The following is an 11,500-nucleotide window of genomic DNA, read 5'->3' on the forward strand; positions in this document are numbered from 1 at the left end:
GGCAGCAGTACAACTATGACCACAGAGCAATTAATAAAATCCATGGAGGAGTTAAAACTCCAAGTATCTGAATTGAAACAAGTCAAAGAAAAATTGGAAAAGGTTGAGCAGAGCTATTATAAATCCAAAATGAATGTGGTAGAGAAAACAAGGGAGGTCAAAGCATTGGAAAACAAAGTAAGAGCCTTAGAAAAGGATCTCTCTACATAAGCCTCTGGCAGAAATCAGAGGAATTTTGTGGACCAACATCACTCAATCCCTTAGTGATGTATGGAAGTGTATTCAAACCATTTATGAACAGGTTGATTTGATAAGAGTGGCCCAAGTGGAAATTCAGAAAACAAGAGCCTTATTGGGACAGATGCCTGAGCAAGCTAATAGGCTAATATATTTTTTGAATACCAAGACCAGTGAAGAACTGGAAGCGCTGGATATTAGAGACAGAACAAGTACCATTCTGGACATCAAAAGAGTTCTAACCATGAGAACTCTAATACAAAACTTGGATAGAAGATGCCAGGACATGCAGGTAGAAATTGATTCTTTCACAACAAAATTTATAGTCCTGCATCAAAAAGGTTTGCCAAGTCCTTTGGGAGATAATGATCGTCTGATGAAGCACAAGGACTATGTACATAAATTAAATACATATGTTGTCAATCAAGCTAATGCATCTTCAAGTACTTTAGCAGAAAAAGCACTTCCATCTGGCCAGTCCCTTTATGATAGCCTGGAAAATCTATTATACATAGAGCATGAGGTGAAGCATCTGTTCACCATCCCACCTAATTTCTTTAGGTACACAGAGACTGACGAGACTTTAAGGAAGCTGCAGAGACATAAAATACCAGGACCAGAGTGGTGGCAAAACATGTTAGAGATCTTGTAAATTTATCTTTGATCAATGCAAAATTTTGGACCAGCTACTATAATGCGCAGGACAAAAATTAATCACGGTCCTGCGAGTCAAAGCGCATCACATCAGAGTTAAGAAAGTTCGGCCAAAGCAGAAAAATCAGCACAGAGGATCAGTAGAAGATAGGTGGGAACCAACTTGCAGCACCTAACTCCAGTACGCCTCATAAAGAAGGATCAACAAGCACAGCACGAATTTATTGCATCTATTTATTGTCTCCCTGTTTTCGATACTGTCTGTCTCTATCCATGTGAAAGAAGCATTAATTATCAGCAGATATTATTTCTATCAGATATTTTGTATGATATCTTGACATTTTTGTATAAATACCCCCCCAGACGAAGTATTTGGGGTTGGTTGGTGGTGGATGTTCATAGCTTTGACTGTAATACTGAACAATTTTGGAAATAAAGCTGTTGGAACTATTTTTGTCGGGCTAACTGGATGAAAAATTGATGCTAAGGACCATGTTACAGAATTCTTGAATCGTTTTATGGATCAATAAGTCTCTTGTAACTCATGTTCTACAGTTTCTGTGTTTATTATATCATCTATGTTTCATGATCTAAATAATAGAGAAAAAGAATAACCCAGAATTTGCTTGTTTGCACTCTATGTTCAGTCTTTGTTATTATTAATGTTTTCTTCAGAATTAGCATAAACAGTGAATTCTTGATTGCTCCTGTTTCCCCTGGTTCTTTCATCTTGAATATTAGCTAAGGAATTCTTAATTTTTCCTTGGCAGTAATCATCCATTTTCCCTCTGTCAACATGATGAAGGATTCTTAATTGCCCTTCACCCATTGGCTTCATTCTGTCTGATTTCAGCCTTTAAATTGTTCCATATTCGAGTACCTTGCTCTGTGATAAATTCTCTGATAAGAAACTTAACCCATGAAGCCATCCTTCTTTGAATCCATCATGCCCAATGGACTGAAATGCTTTAGTTTTACCTCACTGTTCTATTGAGTCCCCATCCTTCCAACCAAAACTCTAAACAAAACCCTTGCACTTCATAACTAGAATAATATACCTCAAAACAAAGATAAATTATAAAGAGAGAGCCCTCTCTGGATGCAGATTGGCTAGAATCTGTATCTAAAATATTGGTCTATGGTTACCTCGGTTGTATTCCCTTTCTTACAACTTTTGGGAACAACCTGAGTGATAACAGGCTCTCCTTTATTTGGGTTTTTGGCCAAAGACTCTGAGTTTATATGGTCAAAGAGCTATGAAGAGGCCTTGGACATCCTGAAGAAAAATTTAACCACTACTCCGATCCTTCGAGGCCCAAATTGGGCCCTTCCTTTTCACATTCATGCTAATGCCTCACACAAAGCCATAAGAGCAACCCTAGGTCAGATAGATGAAAAATTTCCTTATGCCATTTAATTTATCAATAAGAATCTGTCAAAGGCCGAACTGAACTACACAGTGACCGAAAAGGAGCTCTTGGTTGTTGTGAATTCATTGAAAAAATTTAGGCATTATATTATAGGCTATCAAACATTTGTCCATACTGACCATGCTGCAATCAAATATTTAATGAATAAACCTGATGTGAATGCTCGTATTATAAGATGGTTACTTTTATTACAACAGTTTGATCTAACTATTGTTGATAATCCTAGCAAGGAAAATGTTGCTGCATACTTTTTGTCCAGATTAAATCTGCCTGCAGGTGAAGAGGGAATGGTTGATGGCCAGATACCAATGAGCACTTAGTTGCCATTTCAATTCTCTCGCCATGGTTTGTTGACATAGAAAACTATTTGGTATCTGCACAATTCCCACCAAACTTGTCCTCTAAAGAGAAAAGAAAGATTGTGAGGAAGAGCGCCCCCTTAACCTAGATTGGGGGCAACCTCTTCAAACTTGGCCCAGATCAAATCTTGAGAAGGTGTGTCAGGGAGGAGGAAGTATCTGACATCCTTCTGACCTGTCATGATGGGCCTTGTGGAGGCCACTTTGTAGCAAATAGAAAAACATTCAAAGTGTTACAAGCAGGCTATTATTGGCCCACTCTTCATCGGGATGTGAAAATATATACTAGTCAGTGTGATCAGTGCCAAAGGATGGAAAAACCTACTCCAAGGGATGAAATGCCTTTGTAGCCTCAAGTGACTTTAGAGCCATTTGAAAAGTGGGGCATGGAATTCATTGGACCTATTGACCCTCCTTCCAAGCAAAAATAGTACATCATTGTGTGCACTGACTATCTGACTAAGTGGGCTGAAACCAAGGCAATTAAGGTAGCAACAAAGGAGAAGGTGGCTGAGTTCTTAAGGGAGAATGCATTTTACAAATTTGGGTACCCTAGAGAGCTGGTCACTGATCAAGGCAACCAGTTTACCTCCAACATGATTGAAGACTTGCTTAGCTAGCATAAGATCAAGCATAGGACCTCCACTCCATATCACCCACAAGCTAATGGGCAAGTGGAGGTGACCAATAGAGTGTAGGAGAGAATCTTGACCAAAGTGATGAGCGGAAGCAGGAAAGATTGGGCAGATAGACTAGTTGAGGCCACCTGGGCCTATAATACCACTTGGAGGACCACCATTAGATTCACACCCTATGAGTTGATCTATGGGAAAAAGGCCCTACTGTCCATTGAGTTTGAGTATAACACATTAAGGATGACAACCCAACTAGATCTAGATCTCAAGAGTGCACAAAAAGAGAGATTGCTTCAGTTGAATAGTTTAGATGAGTTCAAAATGCAAACCCTCCTACACACAGAGGTAACCCAACTTTAGAGGAAGATCTGGCATGATAAGAACATCAAGGATAAGCAATTTCAAGAAGGTGACTGGGCTTTGTTATATGATTCTAGATATAAAGACTTTAAGGGCAAGTTAAGGACAAGATGGCTAGGACATTAAGTTATAGAAAGATGTCATGATAATGGTTCAATGCAGATCAGAACCATAGATGCAAAGGCCATTCCTTTACTTGTTAATGGGCACAAAATGAAAGTTTACAAGAGGCCATTGTCAAAGAAAGAGTTCAGTGATGGTATCAATAAAACAATGATGGTGATGGAGCAAGTTTCAGCTCCTACCTCATCAAATCATTGAGAGAAAAAAATAAAAATAAGGACTCAGGTGAAAACCTCCATGAGGCTCCTGAGTCCCACTATTGGGCTGAAAACCTCTTGGGGCGGCCCACTGGTGTCGAAAAAAAAAATAAAAAAAAATGAGGCTTCCTTTCCTATGTTTCTTCTTTTTCGCTTGCCTTTCGTCTTCTTTGAGTTCATGAGTTGTGAAATGTTACTTCCTTTCTATATTCAATTCCCAAGATCGATAGCTAGAAATGAGGCATCTTAACTTATATTTATATGTGTTTCACTAATGATCTTAAAGAAACGTTCATTGGGAGGAGTAGCTGACTTATTGTATGAGGTCACTTATTACATAATATATTAGAGAGGCCCTTTTTAATATTCATCCAAGGCCCACATGGAGGTCCCACATGCCACATTATTAATCACAATCACAACTTTCCAAACTCCCACAATCGCAACATCATGAAAATCCCGCAATCACAACCCTTTGGTTTCACAATATAACATTCCTAATACCCCTACTACCGATGGAGTGGATGTGATATTCAATAAGCCATTTTTAATAAATCTTCAAGTCCACATATCTATTGCAATCAGTGGTCCGTCGGGTCCACAAGTCTTATCTCAATCAGTGGTTTGACATCCTTAGAAACTAGCGATACCGCAGATGTGATATAGTATAAGGTGTATTATAATGGAGCCATCAAGTCCGCGTTACATATCACAATCAGTGTTTTTAGTGTGACCTTTTTAATAATTGCGATACGTAACTTCCAATAGTGGTAGATGAAGTATTACATTAGAGCTTATTCTATTTGACCAGTCAGGTCCGCAACTCAAAACACAATCGTAGATTTCAAGTGTGGCATTCCTTTGCAATACATAACTTCTGACGCTGCAGTTCTTATATGGCGGATGCGATATAACAATAGAACATTATGTTATGGAACCATTGGGTCTGTAATACATATCGCAATCAAGGGATTCAACGTGACACATAATAAAGAAATAACGTTGCTAATACTGATTTCTCCAATGCGCAGTGAACTTTTAAAAGGCTTACACGTTTTATTACTTCCTTTGATATGGCTCTTATTCTTGGGAATATGATTTTTCTTGGCTTGTCACTCCTGTGACTTTTATTTTCTCTTATTACTTCCGATAGCTACTCTTTCGATGATGTGTTCCTCTTTGCTCCTTCGATCGTTTTCCTCCTTAGGACGCTTCTTGGGTCCACTGCTTCTACTCTCTCTCTCTCTCTCTCTCTCTCTATATATATATATATTCAACCCATGGGTCCTCTATGAGAAATATTATGATTAATGGGAATCAATGAGCAAAATCACATGTCACAAGAATTTGCCATCATATACACTACCATATTGATATCAATGACAACCTTGATTAACAACTTCGATTGATATTGCATATCAAGGTTGCATATAGGATTACACCAATAGAAAGTGAAGAGGTTAATAAACAAGCTTAATAATTTCTAGATAGGCTTGTTATAAGAGAAAGATAGAGTCAATAGTGTTATACCTACATTACTAGCACCAAACAAGGGTGAAGAATGGAGAAATCATGTGGACTTTAAAGTCCTAAATGTGATAACAATCAAGAACATACTTCCATTGCCAAGAGTGTATGATCTTATGGATTGCTTGAGTGGAGTAAGATAATTTTCAAAGATGATTGAATATCATATGATCAAAATTAGAGAAGGGTATGAATGAAGAAAAAATCTAATACACAACAAGGATTCTGTTAATTGTTGAGCATGTCATAGTTTGAAAAATGTGCCAAGTACCTTCATGAGGTACTCAAGCCAATCCTAGGTAAATTTATAGTTGTTTACTTTGATGATATTTTTATTATTTAGTAGGATAAAAGAGTAGCATTTGAGGCATGTGCAACAAACATTGTAATGGTTGAAAGAAAAGAATTGATTTTTTCACTTCAATAGATATACCTTTTTGCAGGAGAGTTACTACATTCATATTTTTTGGTTTTCCAAGAAGGTTATAAGACAAACCTAGAAAAGATAATTGTTATAGTTGAATGGATTGTTCCCCAAAGAAATTTTGTTGTTAGAAATTTCCATGGATTATAAATTATTCATTGGATGTTAGAAATTAAATCAGACGAAAGGAACAATGCACACAGAGCGAGAAGTTGTTTGAAATTGAGCATCCAACGGTGACCCAACGAGTTGCCACAACGGGTGAACTAATTAGGAAACTAAGCTAGTTCACTTGCTGTGGAAAATTGTTGGTCACCGTTGTGGGAACTTGTTGGTGTTCGTTGCAACAACTCACTAAGTCACCATTGTGATGACTACAAGAACATGAAATCTGGGGAATGTAACAACAATTTTAATTATTTTTAACAGGAACATGAAATTTTGTAACAACCATGAGAAATGTAACAACAATTTACCTTTACTTGTTGGCCCATAATCTAGTTTCCATGCTAGCATAGTCTAACAAGTCCACTTCATTTTGTACGCTTTCCCATCACCATAGACTGTCCTCTTTTGCGATAACTCACTGTCACCGTCGCGACAACTATAGGAACCTAAAATATGGGGAATGTAAGAACAATTTAAAAAATTTGTAATATGAATAAGAAATTTTGTAACAAAAATGTAACAACAATTTACTTTTGCTATCTATCCAAAAATCTGGTTACTCTGCTAATCCCTTTCTTCGTTTGCACCAGTCACGTAATAATCTACTTGCTCTACAAAGGAAAATGGTTTTTGAATAGGGGAGGAGGTCGCAGAAATGACATAGGCGAAGGAGAAATGAAATAGGCATGAGACTAATTTGAATTAAGGGGATTTTTTTTTAATTTTCCCATAAATATCGCACGAATGAAATCGTCAACTCATTCGCTGAAAATGGTCGAACGAGTCAACAACTTCAATCAATCAATGAATTTTGCACGTCTGTGCCACCTTTGTTTAACCTCCGAAGGTTGAAACCTTGTGATGGAAGTTTCAATTCAAATTTCAAATTGCAATCAGGCATTGAAATCACGCCTGTTAAAATCCCCATTCAAAATTCAAAAATTCTCCACTAAGGCTCGCACGGCTGGGCGTACGCCTGTTGTGAGCTGATGGATCTGATGATGGAAATGGTGTTGGAACATAAATGAAAATGACAGAAATGCAGAGAGGGAGATAGAGGCTAGACAACGACATAGATGAAGGTTAGATGTTGACAGAGACAAAGGCTAGACAACATTGCAGCGGGAGAGGCCGTTTGTTGGTAAATTGATGGAGCAAATAAATCGTTGACTCGTTATGCTATGCCAGTCTGAGTGTGGTTTAGGATACCGAGGAGCATTTTTCCACACAAGGACACTAGATTTGTTAGTGAATTTTTCACTACATGAGGCGAGAAGATGGACACAAATTTTAAAGGGTCTACAACATTCCATCCATAAACAATTGTGTAAACATAAGTGGTCAATAGGATTTCAATGCATCTTTTGTGGGGTTGCAATCAAAAGCATTTGAAGGCCTAAGATAAAAATATTTTTCATATGCAACTCTCTTATAATAGAGTATTTCACACTTCTACTACAAATTCCACATTTGAAACTTGTTTTGGATATTCCACCCTCAACTTTGGATATTGTACATATAAAAAAAATAATGAAGAAAAATCTCATAGGAGATACATTAGGAGCAAAAAAAAACTTGTTGAGAATATTATGGGGATCCATTTGCAAGTACAAGAGATTCTAAACAAGTCACAAGAAAAGTATAAGAACAAGCATGATTAGTACAAAACAAAGAATTCATTCAAAGTGGGAGAAAGCGTATGATTACAATTGAATAAGGAGAGGCAACAAAGACCTAGAAATAAAACAAAGGGTCTAAAATATGGTCCTTTTGAGATATTGGAAAAGTTATGAGATAATTCCTATAGAGCTAGTCTACCCCCATACATGCACATTTACTCAATGGCTAATGTGGAAAATCTCAAACTCTATGACACTTCCATGTTGGATCAAGAAGAGGGGTAGGTTGTACCTGAAGACCTAGCTCCAGATGCCCATGAAGAGTTAACAAAGGATACCATTTTGTAAAAGAGGTTTAGAACTACAATACAAGGGTAGCATGACCTTTGGTTCATTGGGCTAAAGGGACAACTTCCAAGCAAGGATAAATGGTACTCTAGGAAGAAGGTAAAGGAAAAAATTTCCTCACATCATTCATTAAATATTTTGGGGACAAAAAATGACCCAAAGTGGGAAAGTATGCTTCAGACTGGATCATTATTTTATTTTTCATGTGTCTCAATTATTTAGAGTGAAAATTGGAGGAATCAACTAGCAGGGTCATTTTTACTGATGGCCCCAGATTGGATAATTGGGGGTGAAAAATTTTTGGAGCGATTTTTAGGCTTTAAATGATAAATTTTTTTGGTCCCATACTTACTATGAACCAATATTCCATATTCCACACATTGATACCTTTCCAATGGCATGATAATCATCTCGATTGGAGCTCATATGAGAAACTTATGCCTCCAACAAATTGACATACCATGTTTGACCACCATGGTTCAAAAGGATGCCACATCAACCCTTTTTACTCTTTTCAAATGGGATAGACATCTGGGAACTATGAAGAAGACTATAGAAGGGTCAACTTTTAAACTCTAGCTGGGAGTTGAAGGAATCAAACCTGACCCTTATTACTATAAAACAATTTTATAATCATGCCACTAGGAGGAAAAGGGTGCTCCATTCATTTTTTATAGTATCTTATTCCACGATAGATCATAAAAACTTGGGGGTGGGAGTGAGAGATCATAACATATAGGGTTTAATGTCTTTATCATCCTACCATGCCACAAGTCTCCAACGACTACACAAAGTGTTCCTTCTCCTTTTGTAGCATATTTCCATTCCAGAGAAAGAGAGAGTGAAGCAGATTCATCTTACAACCAAGTTTTCTCAAGTGTTTCCCTAAGCACAATTTTCATTTATTATGGTTAGTGTGTGGTTTTATTTTATGGTTATCTATTTTCTGCATTTTATATATTACATGTATAAGAAGAAAATAATAATTAATAAATCTAGAAACTAGGGAAATTAACCCTCATTGTATATATTTTAGTTTATTTTAACAAATATGTTGTGATGAATCTTCTAGTGGAATATCCAGGATAGTTTACACATCACCAACACCATTGGAAAGAGGAAATTTAGTTGTTGGATTTTATATATGATACGTTATACTTTTAATAAATATTGAGTATGTTGAACCATTGGAAGTTTCATCATCTATATCTCATGTACACAGAGGTGCTAAAGTCATTAAAATTATTTCTCTAGGATTCGCTTAAGAGATTCCAAGAGATGAAATCAATGATAGATAAATGGTAGGATCATTGTATTCTTTGGTCGATATATGGTGACATCATGAAATAATATACTAAAGAAAAAGTATGCTTGGTATGATCTTGATGATGCTTGTATTGCTTGGTACCTATACAATTGTCATTTTTAGAATGGTAACTAGCTTTCTCTTCTATTTGATGACTCTATACCACCTTATGTAGAGCATATCATGGAGGGACATTCATAGTTTGTATGAGATACTAGTTTTCATCTTGCTTATCCCCTAATTTTAGTGTCCCATGTCGATGGTTTCTCCAAGATGAATTGATATATATATTTAGATCCACATGATTAAGGTAGGTAATTGGAGCACCATTTTCAACTAGCTATTGATTTCAAACATTTTCCAAGAGGAGTTTTGACATCAAAACTTGGATGTGGGACCCCAATTTAAGATGGTGCTTAGACAACTCCAACATGGTGACTTGCACTAGTACATGGCATTATGAATCTTTAGATTACTTCAACATTGTGGCCAACACTTATCCATTAGACCATGGTATATACTTCTTCACAACAAGCATTTAGGAAAATGTTTTCCTAAGGTGGGTGGAATGTAGCTTACCTAGAAGGATAATATGGGGTACCTAGGGAGGTACCCAAGGGGAATAATAATAGAATAATGGAGGCCAGTTCAAGCATTGAGGACAATGTTTTCCTAAGGGGGCTGGAATGTAGTGTATTTAGTAGGGTAATATGGGGTACCTAGGGGAGGTACCCAAGGGGAATAATAATAGAATAATGGAGGCCATTATTAGTAAGTAAGGTTGATGTAGTAGTATGAGCACAATGAATGTAAGAATGCTTACTACAAGGTTCCACTTTCTAGAGGGTTCCTTCTCTAGAATGTTATTAGGAGGTAGATAGTATTATAAATAGAAGTATAAAAAATGTAATAGAGCATGATGAAGATTATTGTAAAAAGCAAGTATTACTTGAAAATGTTTCCTTCCTTTAGGAATAATAGATGGTGTTACCCTACCGCAAGGGTTTGATCTATAGTGTGTTTATTCTTGTGTGTGGGTTATAGGTTTTATTTGATGAATATTAAGGGTTTATTTTATATTGCAGTTTGAGATCTACCAAGGTACTTAACGAAAAGCACAAGGAAAGGTTGGTTGCAAAAGGGTAATCCTTGGTTAAGGGGATAGATTTTTGTGATACCTTTTCCCCATTTGTTAAGTTAGAATCTATTAGGTTCCTATTATTCATAGTGGGAACCTTTGATTTAGAGGTAGAAAAAATGGATGTGAAAATTGCATTCCTAAATGGTGAATTGAAGGAGGAATTCTATGTGACACAATTAGAGAACTTTGTTAGAAGGGGTAAAGAGTCATCAGTTTTCAAGTTCAATTTTTTTTTATATGGCCTCAAAAAGTCTCCTAAAATGTGGTACCAAAACATTGATTCCTTTGAGTTGAGATTAAGAATTTTGAGATCTAAATCATATCGTAGTGTGTATTACAAGTGAGATGGTGATCATTTCCATATTGTCACTCAAGAGGTGGATGATATGTTATTCTTTGGTAAGGATGTGATTTGTGACTTGAAGTCTCACCTTTTAGCACAATTTGAAAGGGACTCAGGGGCTATAAAATATATACTAGGATTTGAGATTAGAGTTAATAAAGGACTCTGGTTGAGGTAGAGTATGTATGTAAACTTTGTGTTACATCATTTTTGCATGCAAATAATACCATTGATTGTTTCAATTTCAGTGTGAACTAAGCTTTTAATTGAGACTTGCATAAATAGAATATATGGCTTTTATTCCTTATGCCAAGGCAATATGTAGTTTAATGTATGCTATGGTTTGTACTAGACCAAAGTTTGTCCTAGTAGTGAGAGTATTGAGTCAATTCATGGCTAATTGTAAATGTGAACACTAAGTTACAAAGAGAGCATTTAGAAGTACCTTTTAATATTCCATTCTCTATTATAGTGATGATTTACTTGAATATATATGTGTATTTTGAATGTGATAGAGATTTTACAAGTGATAAATTGTTTAATTGAGAAGCAACAACCTGTATTCACTTTCTCTACATTTTTTTCAAACAAAAAAACAATTGGTTTATATAATCTACCACTACATTTTT

The sequence above is a fragment of the Pinus tabuliformis genome, chromosome 8 (assembly GCF_031772625.1).
Source record: "Pinus tabuliformis cultivar Carrire ecotype Pingquan chromosome 8, CPIR1, whole genome shotgun sequence".
In the NCBI taxonomy this organism is placed as follows: Eukaryota; Viridiplantae; Streptophyta; class Pinopsida; order Pinales; family Pinaceae; genus Pinus; species Pinus tabuliformis.